Below are 18,768 nucleotides of genomic sequence, written 5' to 3'. Positions count from 1 at the left end.
TTACCACCCTGTGTGAGAAAAAGTTGCCCCTCAAGTCCCTTTTAAATCTTTCCCCTTTCACCTTAAACCTATGCCCTCTAGTTCTGGACTCTCCTACCCTGGGGAAAAGATTTTGGCTATTCGCCTTATCTATAGTTAAGAAAGCCCACCAACACCTTTACTTTCTCAGGAGGCTAAGGAAATTTGGCATGTCTGTTACGACTCTCACCAACTTTTACAGATGCACCATAGAAAACATCCTTTCTGGTTGTATCACAGATTGGTATGACTCCTGCTCTGTTCAAGACCGCAAGAAACTACAAATGGTTGTGAACGAAGCCCATTACTCAAATCAGCCTCCTATCCATTGACACTGTCTACACTTTCCGCTGCCTCGGAAAAGCAGCCAGCATAATTTAGGACCCCACGCACCCCAGACATACACTCTTCCACCTTCTTCCATCGGGAAAAAGAAACAAAAGTCTGAGGTCAGGTGCTGACTCAAGAACAGCTTCTTTTCTGCTGCTTTTGAATGGACCTACCTTGTATTAAGTTGATCTTTTTCTACACCTTAGCTATGACTGTAACCCTACATTCTGCACCCTCTCCTTATGAACGGTATGCTTTGGTATAGTGCGCAAGAATTGATACTTGTCACTGTATACCAATACATGTGACAACAATAAATCAAATCAAATCTATGCTCCTTGTGATTCTATAAACCTCAATAAGGTCACCCCACATCCTTCAACACTCCAGGGAAAATAGTCCCAACCTATCCAGCCTCTCCTTATCATTCAAATCTTCCAGACCTGGTGAAATCCTTGTAAACTTACCTGCATCCTTTCCAGTTTAATAACATCCTTCTGACAGCAGGACGACCTGCTTTAGGAACGTAACATGAGTGAGATACTGAGCAAGACATTCTGGTGTGTGGAAGTCTAGGGGTGAAATCAGGAAAACTGTTAACTTTATATAATGAATCTCTTCACAAAATATTAATCGAATCTATCTTTTCTAATCATCACTTTGACAGTACATTTTCTGCTTAAACAAAATAGCTTCAAACCAAGACTTTATTTTAAAAGAATTTCCATCCAAAATTGAAAAATGTTTACAGTCAACATTTGTAATTATTAATGGGCACTCTGCTGAGTTACTCTGGGCACTCTGCTGAGAAAATAAACTGTAAAGAGGAAAAAAAAATCAAATGATTAAAGATCAATAATGTTTGCATATGATTTATATGAAACATTATTGCAATACATATTAACATGTACTTGCCATTGTGTCATAAACAATTTGAGGTGGGGACACAAGAAATTTAAAATTCATAAGAATTATTGCAAATGAAAGACGGGTCAAACACTTATTTAAAGTGAAAGATTATGCCAAATCAGTTATTTCTCTTTTACCATGCTTGCGTTTTTTAAAGTGAGTTTTTTGCTGACCTGTTCAGTTGAAATGCATTAAAATGACAGTTACATCATTTAACTTTTAATCTTTATTTAGCCTTTGCAAATCTTCAGTTTTGGCTTTACATTAATAATGAATACTTTTTTGTAGTTTGTGGAGAATGGAGGAGCGCACATCCACCATAGGTCACTTCAGTTATTACTTCTGTCAAATCCACTTATTCATTGTTCCCATGGACAGGTTCTTCCATTGGTATAACTGTGATCCAAGTATTGTTCAAAAATTCTCCATACTCCTATGTGCAACTAAAGTGCCGGCATCTCCACATCACAACTAAAACAATATCAGTGTTATGCTGAATAATATGGCAAGTTTTATATTTGTCCACAAAATTGGTAAATGTATTACACAAACTCTACCTGTTAAGTGTGTTCCCACTCCTACCGCTCCAATTTATACTATATTTTGTGCAGAAAATGCAATCCCATAGATTACATAAGGTTTAAAATATGTACATATTATTTAACTTAACTGCTAAAATTTTCTGCCAGTTTTGGTAATTTACCAGATATATCCCGCGAAAGTGCAAAGTGAGTTCTGGATGAATTGGGGAAGTGAATCTGGGACCAGGACCCAATCTATTACAGAGTGAAGTTGACTGAGTCTCCCCACACACCTCTTTAGTTTCACATGGGAGATAGCCTAAATGTGGAGATGCTGGCATTGGACTGGGGTAAACACAGTAAGAAGTTTAACAGCACCAGGTTAAAGTCCAACAGGTTTATTTGGTAGCAAAAGCCACACAAGCTTTCGGAGCTCTAAGCCCCTTCTTCAGGTGAGTGGGAATTCTGTTCACAAACAGAGCATATAAAGACACAGACTCAATTTACATGAATAATGGTTGGAATGTGAATACTTACAACTAATCAAGTCTTTAAGAAACAAAACAATGTGAGTGGAGAGAGCATCAAGACAGGCTAAAAAGATGTGTATTGTCTCCAGACAAGTTTCACTGGCTGTCTTGTCTGGAGACAATACACATTCTGATGTCTGATCTTTATGCAACTACTCGCACCTTCTGCTGTCTCATGACCCACACATCTTTGTTGCAATCTCCCCTAGCTCCCCTCAATCACTGACTTTCTACTCTGTTCCAACCGCTACATCCCTCTTTGACACTGCATAAACCATCACACCTCTCCCTCTCTAGCTCTGAAGAAGAATCATATGGACTCAAAAAGTTAACTCTATTTTCTCTCCCTGTAGATTCTGCTAGACCTGCCAAGCGTTTCCAGCATTTTCTGTTTTTGTTTCATCCTCCTAACTGGTGGCACATCATGGGAAATATTAAAGGAAGTGAATGATTTATTTTTCAGTTGCCAAAATCTCACAATTTACCAGTTTAATATATCCGCAAACACAGAGGACAATGAGGATAATTTTAACCGAACCTGTCTTGCTGGAAAGTGATGAACTGGATCAGCTGTCTATTTTGTTTTCCATTTCCTTCCCCAAATTCCTTAGCAATAGGATTAATATAACAACATTTTAAACAGGGGAAGTAAAGAAAATTTAAAAGATGGCAGAGTCTGGGGTAAGTAGTTGTCAAAAATTGAAATATTTTTACTTATAGACAACAAAGCACATATTGAAATATGACTGAAGTCCAAGGGTAAAGGGGATAATGCACAACAGTGGCAAAAAAAATCAATATTTTTACTGATGTGTACATTAGATGGAAACAAATTGAAGGCAGAAGATATGGACTTACCATATTAACCATGAAAAAGGGGTTAATCTTTAGAGAGGAAGGCATAATATGTTATTCACACTATACTGAGTTTAACCATGGCAGAGAGTGCTTTTGTAGCTGCAGTTTATTCCCCCAACTTTGGAGGCTTTCAAACTGTGAAGGTCAGAATGAGAGGCATGTTGGATGTGTTGGACAGCATATCAGAAAAGGAAGACCATCAACATCTATGGCAGCAATGCCATACTGTGGTGGGATCAGCACATGTACAGGAGAGAGATGTGCACAGGAGGTAACCATAGATCAAATGAATTACTGTATCCATTCTTTGAAATTCCATGTTTGCTTATTAGAGCAAGAGCATGCAGTCTGATTCTATAAATGGCCTGCAACAATGTCAGGATTTATAAAACATCCAAAGTCAATTTTAATTATTAATAAATGAAATTATTTCACCCCCTCCAGAGTTTTTAAATGTGAAATATTTGAACACAGTTGCTGGGGTGAAACCAAGGGGTGGCGTGCTGGAGAACTGACATGCGGTTGCTTGCTACTGGGAGATGTTGGTTTGATCTACAACATTGCAAAGATCATTATCTAATCAGTATGTTCATGGGAGTTCATGTGTAGAAACTAGATCAGACGGTAGGAAAATCAAAAGAAGAACCATCACTGGTCTGCTCTCCCACAGCTATTTGTAACTGGCTTGAAGCAGCTCTGGTTGGGTGGTGGGGAGGTGGGGGGGGGGGGGGGGGGGATATTCTAGCTGCTGCGTCAACTGTAGGGATAGGCAGAATAAAGAGGACGTATCTCTCATTTTGAACGAACACAAGAAAACTATGGGAGAAATTTTAACCCTCAAGAACAGTGGTCTGGCCCACCTGAACAGAAGATCAGTTGTTGCTTTTAGTGTCTCAGTTCTTTCTGTCAATCCCCATGACAGAGAGTGCAGTACGGTGGCACAGTGGTTAGCACTACTGTCTCACAGCACGAGGGACCTGGGTTCAATTCCCAGCTTGGGTCATTGTCTGTGTGGAGTTTGCACATTCTCCCTATGCCTGCGTGGGTTTCCTTTGGGTGCTCTGGTTTCCTCCCACAGTCCAAAGATGTGCAGGTTAGGTGAATTGACCATGCTAAATTCTCCCTCAGTGTAGATGAACAGGTGCCAGAGTGTGGTGACAAGGGGATTTTTACAATAACTTCATTGCAGTCTGAATGTACGCCTACTTGTGACTAATAAATAAACTTTACTTTTGTAGCCGCAGTTTAATTCCCCAGCTCTGGAGGCTATCAAACTGTGAAGGTCAGAATGAGAGGCATGTTGGATGTGTTTGACAGCATATCAGAAAAGTAAGACCATCAACATCTATGGCAGCAATGCCATACTGAGGTGGGATCAGCACATGTAAAGAAGAGAGATGTGCACAGGAGGTAAAAATCAAATGGAACCTTACTCATGGCACAGGGTCTACAGGCGGAAGCTCGCAATTTCATTGACTTCTTGGAAAAGCAGTCTTCCTTCAGGTCATGACAGGGACAGCTGAGATCTGCAGCTTCCATATCCAGGATCAGATCACCCAGTTGTTTGCCCATAAATGCGAAAGATGGTTCACTGACACACTGCAGGATTGACAATTATATAAGTTTCCTATGTAATGGCAACAGGATGAGTAGAAATGCAGGGTGCCATCGGCACATTCATTGCGACCATTCCTACTGCAACAGTCCAACATTCAAGAACTTTTCCTTCTAAGCAGTAGAGTTAAGGATTGGCATGCAGGAGACAGAGTTACTTCAAATTTGTCCATGACTCGAGTGAAGAAGTCAATCAATCAATGACTGTTACAACAAGAGCCAGATGACCACCAGCCATGGCATAGAGCAAGCCTTCAGCATGTTGAAGATACACTTCAGGTGCCAATATATGGGTTACAATATTAATTTAGTGGAATCTGCTGGAGGTTAGTGATTTTGCACTCTGCATATTATTACACAGCAGAGGGTATTACAGATAGGGGATTGGCTCATCAATCATCACTGGATGAGGAGGAAGAGGAGATGCAGGAAGATAAAGATTGGCATCTATGTCCAGACTAGCTACTTAAAATGCTGCCCAGGATGCCAGGCATATCCCAATATTTTGAAAGGTTGCTTAGTGTGAAACACAAGAAAGGATATCCTGTGGTTCGCTCCACTATTAAGACCTCCCTTTGCCCGAAAAGATCCACTCATGCACCCATTGTTCATTTCTCAAATGGGATCTGCCATAAATGAAATTCATGGTGAAAGAGTATGTTGACACTCAGGGCGCAATAACAGGCAAGATGGGAAATAGTGCTAATCAATCAACTTTATGTGGCTTTATATAAAAAAATGAATTTAACACAACACTGTCAAACATTCTTGTGCATAATCTTGGTGAATTATTATTTCTTCAACACGTATTGGGTACTGCTTGAGGGCGGGACAATGGGTGAGAAGTGAGAGCTCTTCAAGTGGAGTTCCCATTTTTGAATCCTTTTTCACCACTAATCTTTTTCTGGATTGCTGCACAACTATGTTCATGGCCTTCACGGACTCATTCAAGAGCTGTGTTTGAAACTCCATGGAGGCAGCATCTCTCTCCATAGCAGACTCCCAGAATTCCTTGTACTGTCAATCCATTAGAATCATGTTGTACTCCTTCATCCCTTCTGCTCTTTGGAGTATCTGTGTAGATCAGCCGTTAATACCTGCAAAAGTTGCTGATGCACTTTCAGAATTCTTCTTCTGAACAATAGCCCCCCAGGGCTCCACATCTGTGTCCAGCTGTTGGAGAGCTTTTCTTCCTCCTGAGCGGACTGTCTACCGCCACCCAAGTCTCCTTGTGAGGTATGAATTGGCAAGTGAAAACCCAACTAACTCTCCAATTCAATACACCAAAATGCACATATCTGCACTGGTGCATGACCGTGATGGCAAATCTTCAGAAGGAATACCAGTTGAAGGTCCTAGAAGAGAAAATAAGTGGATATGATTTTGGTGGCAAAGTCACAGCATAACAATCATTTAACCATGGAGGAAATACACATTGTCTCAGAGGTATCGGTTATTCTGTCACCAGCTATTTGCGGACCCACTCTCTCCATCTCTGATTGAGGAATGAAGATGTGGAAATGACCTCCAGGGCCTCCTCCTTTGCAAGTTGGACTATTAATGGCAACCCACCTTCAGTTCTTTGACTTTCTTCTTCAACAAGGGGGAAAGGCACAGAGCTGTGGATGAATGAAGATCTGGTATTCACTGAGTGGAACATTCATTCAGTAACAGTGACCATCAGATAGTTGCATTACATTACAGAAGAATTGCGGATAGGTGGCAACAGTGGATGGATAATTTGGGAGGTAATAAAATGCACAGAAAATTAATGTGGTGTTGGTTGCTGAAATGTAATCAATGTGATGGGAGTATACAAACAAGACAGAGTGAAAGGTGTTAAGGGCTTAAAACGGAGGATGTGGTTGAATCGGCAAATGCTATCATTTTCTGTCCTGGCCAGATCATTAAACTGTTTCCCTCATTGCATCCAAAACCATGGCATCACACTCCTGCTCCTGACTGCACCCAATAATAAATCCAGTGATGCGTCACTGAAGCTGAATGCTGCCTTTGCTTTATGTCTACCATCCATCCTGTATAGCTCCAATTTCCATATGGATACTGTCACTTTAAATCGAGCTGAGATTGTGTCCTTCAGGACATTTTACACACTACCTCAGATTTCACTGGAGATGTGAAACCTGAAGTCAAAATTCATTCAACTATGATTCAGATTCTGACCTCATTCGATTTCCAGTTTTGCAGAAACCAACAGCCTCCCTGTTCACTAGTGGCTTTCATTTTATTGTCGGGGCCAATGGCTCTCTTCAGTATAGCAAACTCTATACGCTCCTATATTGCACTGTAGTGAATGTCAAGTTAGAGGTACAGCACAAAAGAAGGCCACTCAGCCCATCATGCCTGTGTCGACATTTTGAAAGAACTAACCAATTAATCCCACATTCTTTTCTCCTAGCCTTATCATTTGTTCCCTTCAACTATTTATCCAATTCCCTTTTGGACTCATGCACTCGAAAGAGTTTGCATCCAAAACATTGTGTGTACCAAGAAGAAAGTCACAGATCATTTGTGTCTAAACTTGTAGGGTGTGATCTTACTGGCTGTTCATGCCATGCTCCTGCTGCAGAGAAGTTGGAGAGTTTGGCGCCCGGCCAAATCTCCGTTCACTGCAGCGGGATGGGAAAATCCCACCGGAGTGAACAGTGGCCACATTCCTTCCATAATCTTTCAGCTGCAATAACAGTAAATATTAACTTAGCATTAAGCCATTATAAAATATTTCTGCTCCAACTTGCAGCAAGCTGGAAATGCAGGGGAGAAATATCCTGAGTGAACTTTAGCTTGGTGGCCTCAGTGTATTGAATCCTTTTTTTCACTCCAAAAAGATTAATATTTCCCCAGAAAAAGAAGAAATATATTGCCTAGAATGCTGCTTCAGCTCAAGTCCAACTGCAATAAAATACATCTTCCCAGAAAAATAAATGAGACAGGATTGGATATATGCTTTTCTATTTCTATCAGTTGTCAAAGTAATGATTCAGAGCTGGGATGCTGCCACAGAGGAAAAAAGAAGATAATTTCAGCTTCATGGTATTTGCATATCATTTCCCAATATCTAACCGTGGGGAGCCTCATTGCTTCTGTAAATATTTGCTGTTCACAATTAATTTAATAAATTCATCAGATTACAGGTGTGAAGAAACTTAGGGTTTGCTGTCCAATTACCTTTCAAGATAGTTACATTCCTCTTCTTAAAACCTATAAATTTGATGGTTACTCAACACCCATTTCAATTCAGAATACAGAGCTTGTCCCTGACAGGTAATCAATACAAAGTAAATGAAAAGTGATAATGCAAGACTTTATTAATACTGTATTCATTCATTTACCCTCCAGCTAGCTTTGCTCCAAATGAAAGAATCAATAGAGTAATGCAAGCTTTAATAAGCACCCCTTGAATCATCATTAACCCAAACCTAAAATCATTTCCAGAACTTAGACAAGTTTATAAACGAATGCATTACGGCTACCTTATCATCTTTTAAGTTTGTTTTTAAAAAAAGAGGTCTCAGGAGACACATATTCCACTCAGCTCTCCAGATGAAAATGTGATGTTTGTGAACTACTCTAAGTAATATAATGAAATGAATGTCAGTACTAACAGTGGCAGAAAAGTGGACCGAATGTTAAGATGACAGACGCAAGGAAGTATGCACTCTATATCTTGCTAATATTCAGGTATAAAAAATAAGCACAATTGTTGAGTTTCAAATGAGGTAAAGTAGGTTTCAAACACTGCCACAGATCAAGAACTTGAATAGCTACAGCAGTAAACGTTCATCTGTCATGAATTTCTAGTGTCACCTGTCTGTAGTGTTTAAAAACAATGAAGATATTCCGTCACTGTTGCCGGGTGCAAAATCCTGGAACTCAGCCCCAAACAGCACTATGGGTGTTCCTTCACCACACGGACAGCAGTGCAAGGTGGTGGTAAAACACCACCTTCTCAAGAGAAATTAGGGATGGACAATAAATGCTGGCTTACCCAACAATTCTCAAATTCTGTGAAAGAACTAAATATAAAGATAAGTGGGGAGAGATTTAACCCTAACCTCCGATGATGAAAGAAAGAGGGTCAAATATGCAAATTTGCAACCCAACTCCAACATGTCACTATGTACCTGCTTTTGTGGGTGAAAGCAAAGCAACTTGCTATAAAGAGATGTGTCCATAATTATAATACTTAAATGAAGCTCAGTTTCTGATATTTTCTCAATGACTTGAATGTAATGCTGTTGAGTTCAGGAATCTGCTCGCTAAAGGGAGGTAGGAGCTGATGGATACAAACAGCTAAGTGTTTTTCCAGCATTGTGTGTGTACCAGGAAAAAAAGAGATTCCACGAACTCATAAACAAAGTTGGCTAATCGCCAAGATCTGCCAAAGACACCTCCCGCCCCTCCCCCCAGCAGCCCCCTCACAACCAACCTGGGAGCATTCCTAGCTTCCCTTCCATCCCTACTGCCAGTGCCCCCCCCACCCTTCCCCTCAACTTCAAGGTCTCTCCCCCCCTCTAAATTGCCAGTCTGACTACCCTTCTACAACTCCCCTCCTCCTCCACCCCTCACCAACCCGAGATGTTTCCTGGCCATCCTATTTCTGATTGTCAGTCAATAATCTCACCTGGATTTGCACACACAATCAAGCCAGCCTGTTAATCTGGCCAACCACCTGGCAGTAAGGAGAGTCAAAACAAAAAATAACAAGAGACAGCCAGTTATTTTCAACTGGATCTACGTAGAGAACTGGAGGAGGCCACTCAGCCCCTCAAAACCTTGAAATTATGTAGAATGATAGAATGTTTGCAGCACAGAAGGAGGTCACCATTCAGCCCATCCTCTGTACCAGCTGTCTGCAAGAGTAGCTCAGCTAGATCCACTCCCCCACCCTTTCCCCATCGTTCTTCAAGTGCTTACCCAATTCCCTTTAGAAAACCACAATTAACTGTACCCACTGCATACTTCCAGACAGTGCATTCCAAATCATAATCACTGGCTTTGCAAAAAGGTTTCTTCCTCATTTTGTTATTATTCCTTAGCACTCATTTTGTATTAGTAGTGGCACGTTCTTAACTCTTCACCCAATGGTAAGAAACTTAGAAACTTAGAAACCCTACAGCACAGAAAGAGGCCATTCGGCCCATCGAGTCTGCACCGACCACAATCCCACCCAGGCCCTACCCCCATATCCCTACATATTTACCCACTAATCCCTCTAACCTACGCATCCTGGGACACTAAGGGCAATTTTAGCATGGCCAATCAACTTAACCCGCACATCTTTGGACTGTGGGAGGAAACCGGAGCACCCGGAGGAAACCCATGCAGACACGAGGAGAATGTGCAAACTCCACACAGACAGTGACCCAAGCCGGGAATCGAACCCAGGTCCCTGGAGCTGTGAAGCAGCAGTGCTAACCACTATGCTACCATTTTTACCCTCATGCTTTTGAACACCTCAATCGAATCCTCCCTCAATCCTTTCTTACCTCAAAGAACAAATCCAGCTTCTCCTATCTATCCACACATCAGAAATCCCTCGGCCCTGGAACCTTCTTGTAAATCTTTGCCGCACTCATTCTAACGTATAGTGCCTAGAATTGGACATAATATTCAAGTTGTCGAACCAGGGGTTGGTAAGTGTTCGTCAGAACCTCCTTGCCTTTGCAATCTATGCTTCCATTTTAAAGTACATGATACTGTTGACATTTTCAACCTGCTCTACCACCTTCAACAATGTGTACATGTACCCGCTGTTGTCTCTGGGCACAATTCTCTCCAAATATTTCTAAGTGTTGTCCCTGGTGGAAAAAGTGATGTGATTCCCACAGGGTGGGTCAGCACGATCCAGATCGCGATCCACCCACACAGACATTTCTTTTGGAGCTTTTGGGGTGATTCCTGCCAGCAAAGAGATGTCCAGGACCTAAAGACATTGGCAAGACTGGTTCCTCAGAGATTGGGATATCCAGACAATACGACAGACCCACCATGCCGCCATTTGGCAGCAAAGATCCCCCCCAACCATATTTTGCATCAGACTCCCCCCACCCACCCCCCTCAATCACCACTATCAGTGGCCCTTCAGGCGCCCCACAACTCATGCCCCTGCTTCCTGGAAGTGCCAAACTGCCTGTGTGAGGTTGGCACTGTTCAGCTGTGTGTATGTCCCTGACCACCCAGGGGCTCCACAGACGTGGTCAGCACATCTGGTTTCGGATTGTGGATGTCAGTAGTGATTCCTGCTGGTGCAATATTCTACCAGCGGGTGGGTGAATCCCACAAGCTGGGTGAATCCATATTAAAACTGAAGATGCATACTTAAAGTAGGGTCTAAAAATGCTAATCTGGTTCATACCCTCACTGGACATGAACCAGATTATGTCACTAGCAGGGAGTGAGGGAGTGGGGAGATTCTCAATGAGTTTGCCCCGGTGCAAATCGTATTTGGCCCCCCTCGTAAGAGTCTCTGACCATAACACAATTTGTACCTGTGTGTGTGGGGCTGGAGAAACTTCCTCTGTTTCTGAACTCATTTTAGGAATTGCATCCTTCATTTTATATTGCCGCTCTGTTGTCCGACCAAAATGTATCACTTCACATCCCTCTGCCTTAAATTGTATTATATCTTGTTATATTATCAATAAATTGCTATGTGTAAGTATTCCAGGGGACTGCATTTCACAGCTGCACTAGAAACCAGTGTAACAGAATCATCTCAAACAAGCCTTTCTACTGTACAAGGGAGCAAAATAGGTATTAAATATAACGAGCTCTCACCTTTACAAGCTTAACATCTAGGAACCAAAGATTACAGGAACACAGAAAATTTCATCTGACATGTGTCTGCCCTTTCCACCAGTCTCTTGAAGTTTTCCACTCACCCCGACACAGTTCAAAATATTTCCAAATTGTGAAATTGTGCCCTGTACGCTGAAGTCAAAGTTATTCATATAGATCAAGAAAAGTACTGGTTCCAGTACCAACCCCTGGGAAATGCCACCTTATACCTTCTTCCAGCCCAAAAACAACTGATCATCATTACTCTCTGGCTCCTGTCACTCAGCCTACTTTATATACTTGTCACCACAGTCCCTTTTATTCTCTGGTTCATCGGTTTCTCAACTCCATCAACCAGCCTTGCTTCCATAGGCGGCACGGTAGCACAGTGGATAGCACTGCTGCTTCACAGCTCCAGGGTCCCGGGTTCGATTCCCGGCTCGGGTCACTGTCTGTGTGGAGTTTACACATTCTCCTCGTGTCTGAGTGGGTTTCCTCCGGGTGCTCCGGTTTCCTCCCACAGTCCAAAGATGTGCGGGTTAGGTTGATTGGCCAGGTTTAAAAAAATTGCCCCTTAGAGTCCTGGGATGTGTAGGTTAGAGGGATTAGCGGGTAAAATATGGGGGGGTAGGGCCTGGGTGGGATTGTGGTCGGTGCAGACTCGATGGGCCGAATGGCCTCCTTCTGCACTGTTGGGTTTCTATGATAACCTTTAATACCCTTACAAAGGTGGACTTATTGAACCATTGCAGTACTACGAATGTGGAACATGTTACCATAGGAGTAGTTGAGACAAATTTAAGGGAATCTAGATTAGTGGATAAAAGAAAAAGAAGATATGCTGTTAGGGTAAGGTGAAGTCAGGTAGGAGATTTACTTGGAAAAGAAACACGGGCATAGATGTATTGAGTCAAAGTGGCCTCAGCGTAACACTCCCATGAACTCTGTCGTCATTCATGGAGCCTGTTGCTCCTCACATTCACGATTTAATTAACCATCATTTCTCCAAAAGGTAGCCAGAACTCTGACTTGATCAATTGCATGGGACCCCTTATATCTGCACAGCATGCTAAGTTTGCCATTTAGCAGAACTCTACTTCCCATTCAACCAGTTTAGTAACAGTGGATTGGTTTCATAAATTATTTGATAGATCAATGGGTCGAGGGAAACAAAAGAGCAAAACATTTCAGAGGAAGGGGAAAGAATAATTGGCAGCATTAGTGTTGGTCAGCCTTGGCTCAAGGGTTGCATTCTTACATCCTAGTTGGAAGATCATTGCTTTTAGCATCACTCCAGCAACTTTGATGGTATAATTCAAGCTAGCTGCATGATCTGAAACGCTACTTTCTGGATTATAGATTAAATTGAAATAGTCTCAATACAAGAGACCCCATTTTGCTATGAGGTAGAGCAGGGGAGTGTTTCTCGTGTTCTGGCCAACATTTATACCTTAAAAATAAGTAGCCTGGTCATTTAGCTCATTGAGTTTTGGAATAGGCTTGCAACGTGAACTATACTTCATAAAAACCCAAAGATTTTATATACACCATACAAATTATTCTCTCTATATATGTAATGATGTGGAGATGCCGGCGTTGGACTGAGGTGGGCACAGTAAGAAGTCTCACAACACCAGGTTAAAGTCCAACAAGTTTATTTGGTATCACGAGCTTTCAGAGTGCTGCTCCTTCATCAGCTGAATGGAGAGGTGGGTTCACAAACAGGGCAAATATAGACAGAAACTCAATTGCCAGATAACGGTTGGAATGTGAGTCTTTATAGGTAATCAAGTCTTTACAGGTACAGACAGTGCGAGTGGAGAGAGGGATAATTACAGGTTAAAGAGGTGTGAATTGCCTCAAACCAGGATAGTTAGTTGGATTTTGCAAGCCCAGGCCAAATGGTGGAGGTTACATGTAGTGTGACATGAACCCAAGATCCTGGTTGAGGCTGTCCTCGTGCGTGAGGGACTTGGCTATCAGTTTCTGCTCAGTGATTCTGTGTTGTTGTGTTTCTTGAAGGCACACGGCAAATATATATGTAATATTACACAATTGTAAAACACATGCAGAAAAAAATAGTTAACACTCAGTAAATTTCTGAAAGTTTCATTCTATTCATTTTGAATTTAAATCAGTAACAATCTGTTCATCTGCAAGATTTGAGCAAATTGCAGCAATATGTGAAACCACCAAAGGCTGACATTTCAAGCATATGGATGTTACCTCACTAATCTTTTCCACCAGTAAGTGAATCTTTCAATCTCACACTTGCCCTTTGTCCAGTGCATTGTTTCCTGTTGCCTTTGACTACCTAAACTCCAGATAATCTGAATTGTTTCCAAGATATCGAAGGTCTCTGAATGATGCTTTAGAAAATCTCCTTCTTAATGCCACTGAATCTATAATAGCAGTTTAATATGTAAACACCATTACTCCTAAGATCTGCCTGCTGCATAATGGAAAAATCACTTTGTAACCTGCTATTCTGGGATATTAATCAGTGAAACAGTTTGTGCTTCCAATGGAAATACTGAGAACAATTTAGCTATTTTGGAGCCAAGTACTCATTCACACTCTCCATCTGGAGCAAGGAGGAAGTTATCATTAAGTGGCTTATTTCACAGGCAAGCAATTGTCTCAGGCAATTAAACACCTGCAGCAGCAAGCCAGTTAGCAACCACTATGTGTCAACAGATTCAAGCAGTGGACCAAATGCTGCCTGCCTGACAAATAGAGTTGGCACATTATATAACGTATCCCCATGCAGCTCGTGACTAGCATGCTCTGTCTCAAAGGACTTTGTACCAATTGTTGTTTTTTTAATATGCTGTAACAGCATTATCCTATTTAAAAACCTTTGTTCAAATATTGGCAGCTTGCACCATCTCATCAGCAACGCTGAGCAATTTGCTCCAGCTCAAATGATTGATTAATTATTACAGAAAAGGATACCAATTGATAGCGCCTGATGTCACTGAATCACCGTTCCCACAAGTAAAAAAAGGTAACACCACTTTGCAACCATGACATTGTAATTGGTTTAATAGCAAATCATGGAAATGATACCTGTTTTCCATTTTAAGATCCTGGTTTCATTTATGTCTACAAAAAGTCTCATTATATTGTACATATATTTTAATAATTTGCTGGCAATGACAGGTTTCATTCCACCACCTAACTCTGTTTAAAAATAGCATCTAAAGCATCTAAACCTTAATGGGTTCATGTTCATGTATCTCACTTAAAACAATTTCAATTTCTCTTTAAATGTCAAGTACATAATATATATTTTAGAATGCAAATAATACTGTAAATTAGGTGCTGGTGACACCAAATGACATTTTATTCCATGACCTTTCAGTCTAACAATAATTTAAATTTTTTAATTAAATTGCCACCAGTTTCATTAACAGTGGAACATAAGTCAGAAGATTTTCTTTTTTTCATCTGCTGCACTGCCATTTTAAATGTAGAGATTTTCTGTCAGAATGTGAGGTAAAGGTCACTTATCATAAATTATTTAGTGTACTGTTTTAATAATGGCTTTCACAAGGTCACTTAAAGAAAAACTCTTCAAATGTATAAGGGAGAGACTAAGCACCAGTAGAAATGGTGTGAGATATTTTCATTTGCAATTCAAGAAACTTTTTAAAAAACATTTTTGTAGTGCCTCCCCTCAATTCTTATTTCAGGCAAAAGAATAAATTAGTGCTCCCTGTTTTAATTCAAATTGTTGAACTAATGGCATCGGAATTGTTACAAACAGAAGCAATTATTTTCCCCACCACCTTATCAGAATGGAGATTTCTTATTCAAACTCCAACCTTAATGAAGAGGAAAAGCAACTCATTGCCGACAATGGTCACAGTCTGTTGTAGGGAGTCATAGCCTGATCTGTGTACTATGATGACTAAAACCTATTAATAACATCGATCAGAAATTGTAGTCTCAGTATTTGGGAGGTAGCGGACAGAACTATCATAATTATATAAGCATATTTAAGAGGTATGATAAAGCAACAGTATGTCACTTGTAAGGCAATTATAATAAATTTTAAGAATGGCGTGCCTTTATTTTACTCTACATTAAAGAACTTGAATACTTCATTTGTATTTGACAACATATTTACAGGGGATTAAAATGTTATTAAATTTTAATTTTGTCTGCCTATTTTCACCCACTGGAAAATCTTCGATGAGAATTTGTTTTTATTTCTACCCCACGCATAAGCATATTTTTGCTCAATCACATGAATATTTATGAAAACAGTTCATGGTGTTTCCTGGCAAATGCATTCCAGTAACCAGGAGAAATGTTTCGTTTAGATTATTAATACAAAAGCAAAAATGCTGCCGTTGTTTGAAATCTGAAGTAAAAGTAGGGGGTTCTGCAAATAGTCAGAATGTCAGTCAGCTTCCTTGGGGAGAAAAACAGGTAATGTTTCAGGTCAGTGATGTCATCAAGCTGAAACTTGAACCTTTTCTCATTCCATATCATGCTGCAGAGACGGCAGGAGCAGCAAGAGGAGGAAGGTGCTCTGGAGGAGGAAAGGGAGTCCGATGTGACCATGGTACCTGCAGCCAAATGCCTGGTTGCTGGAGAAGACTGGGACAAGCTCATGCAGGCATGCTTCAGATGAACTGAGTGTGGGGAGTCATGTGACACAACACTTTCATCTTGTCCTTGTCCTACCACAGTCATAAATACTTCCACCATGTTCACATCATTTGCTTGTTCTCTACCCTGATCATACCATTCTCCTGAAGACCATGTCAATTTGGAATTTGGATGGCAACACTGGAGATGGTGGGACAATATAGAACATAGAACATAGAACAGTACAGCACAGTACAGGCCCTTCGGCCCTCGATGTTGTGCCAAGCTTTGTTTGAAACCAAGATCAAGCTATCCCACTCCCTATCATCCTGGTGTGCGCCATGTGCCTATCCAATAACCGCTTAAATGTTCCTAAAGTGTCTGACTCCACTATCACTGCAAGCAGTCCATTCCACACCCCAACCACTCTCTGCGTAAATAACCTACCTCGGACATCCTTCCTATATCTCCCACCATGAACCTTATAGTTATGCCCTCTAGTAACAGCTACATCCACCCGAGGAAATAGTCTCTGAACGTCCACTCTATCTGTCCCCCTCATCATCTTATAAACCTCTATTAAGTCGCCTCTCATCCTCCTCCGCTCTAAAGAGAAAAGCCCTAGCTCCCTCAACCTTTCCTCATAAGACTTACCCTCCAAACCAGGCAGCATCCTGGTAAATCTCCTTTGCACTCTTTCCAATGCTTCCACATCCTTCTTATAGTGAGGTGACCAGAACTGCACACAATATTTCAAATGAGGTCTCACCAAGGTCACGTACAGTTGCAGCATAACCCCACGGCTCTTAAACTCAAAACCCCTGTTAATAAATGCTAACACACTATAGGCCTTCTTCACGGCTCTATCCACTTGAGTGGCAATCTTCAGAGATCTGTGGATATGAACCCCAAGATCTCTCTGTTCCTCCACATTCCCCAGAACCCTGCCGTTGACCCTGTAATCCGCATTCAAATTTGTCCTACCAAAATGAATCACCTCGCACTTCAAACTTGAACCTTTTCTCACTCCACATCATGCTGCAGAGACGACAGGAGCAGCAAGAGGAGGAAGGTGCTCTGGAGGAGGAAAGGGGGTCTGATGTGATCATGGTACCTGCAGCTCTTCCACTAGGCTTGAGTGATCTGTGAGAATTAAAATACATGAATCAGACCTAACATGGGAAATGTCAACCTGCAGCCAAATGCCTCGCACTTTCAACCTAGAGAGTTGAAAGAAAATATCGATCCATTGAAATTTCCATAGACATGCTGATATTGGCCTTGTTAAAAAGACCAACGTGTGTTTTTTGCAACTTGTGCAACTCCTACATGGTGCCAGCCCTATGATATCAATAGAGCTAGGGGAAGGCTGCTCGATTCCCTGCTCTGACAGTAGAGATGCCCATGGTGGATAACCTCTGAGTTTTGGAGCCTGTGAGGGCCTCGTGAAAGACTGCTCCGCAGTTACATGTGCAAGAATATTCCTGGCCATTTGGGGCTCTATCTGAAGTGGTGAAGGAGGACGGGTGTGCAAGGGGTGAGGAGTGGGAACACTTTGACAAGAGTTTCCATGTTCATGTCCTCTTTCTCCACCTTCCCTCACATGGCCCATCTATACCTTCCTTCTGGTGAGGTTCGCTTACATTCTGTTTAAAGTGGTAGATGGAGTGTACAGGCCAGTGGTTTGGATGAGATTGCACTCAATTGCCCAATGTTCCATACAGGTGATTTGATTAGATTTATTATTGTCACATGTATTAGTATACAATAAAAAGTATTATTTCTTGCGCCCTATACAGACAAAGCATACCATTCATAGAGAAGGAAACGAAAGAGTGCAGAATGTAGTGTTACAGTCATAGCTAGGATGTCGAGAAAGATCAGCTTAATGCAAGGTAGATCCATTCAAAAGTCTGACAGCAGTAGTGGAGAAGCTGTTCTTGAGTCGGTTGGTGTGTAACCTCAGACTTTTGCATCTTTTCCCTGACGGAAGAAGGTGGAAGAGAGAATGTCCAGGGTGCGTGGGGTCCTTAATTATGCTGGCTGCTTTGCCGAGGCAACGGGAAGTGTAGACAGAGTCAATGGATGGGAGACTGGTTTGCATGATGGATTGGGCTACATTCACGACTTTTTGTAGTTTCTTGCGGTCTTGGGCAGAGCAGGAGCCAAGCTGTGATACAACCAGAAATAATGCTTTCTACGGTGCATATGTAAAAGTTGGTGAGAGTCATAGCTGACATGCCAAATTTCCTGAGTCTTCTGAGAAAGTAGAAGCGTTGGTGGGCTTTCTTAATTACAGTGTCCACATGGGGGGACCAGGACAGGTTGTTGGTGACACCTAAAAACTTGAAGCTCTCGACCATTTCTACTCTCTCCATGAAGATGGTTATCAGTACAATTGCCTGTGACATCAAGATATTCATGGTGGATATGGACTCCTTCAATCTCTTTCTCCAAGGTTGTGCAGTGCCTGTGAAACTGCTGGCAGAGCCTCAGACATCTCCCCATTGATTCTCCAGAACAACCATGAATCTGTTGTCCATCTGAGCAGAACTTGGAATGTCATGTGACCTCCAACAGGAATTCTC

This window comes from Mustelus asterias, chromosome 1, assembly GCF_964213995.1.
Source record: "Mustelus asterias chromosome 1, sMusAst1.hap1.1, whole genome shotgun sequence".
Taxonomy (NCBI): domain Eukaryota; kingdom Metazoa; phylum Chordata; class Chondrichthyes; order Carcharhiniformes; family Triakidae; genus Mustelus; species Mustelus asterias.
This window is presented reverse-complemented; position numbering follows the sequence as displayed.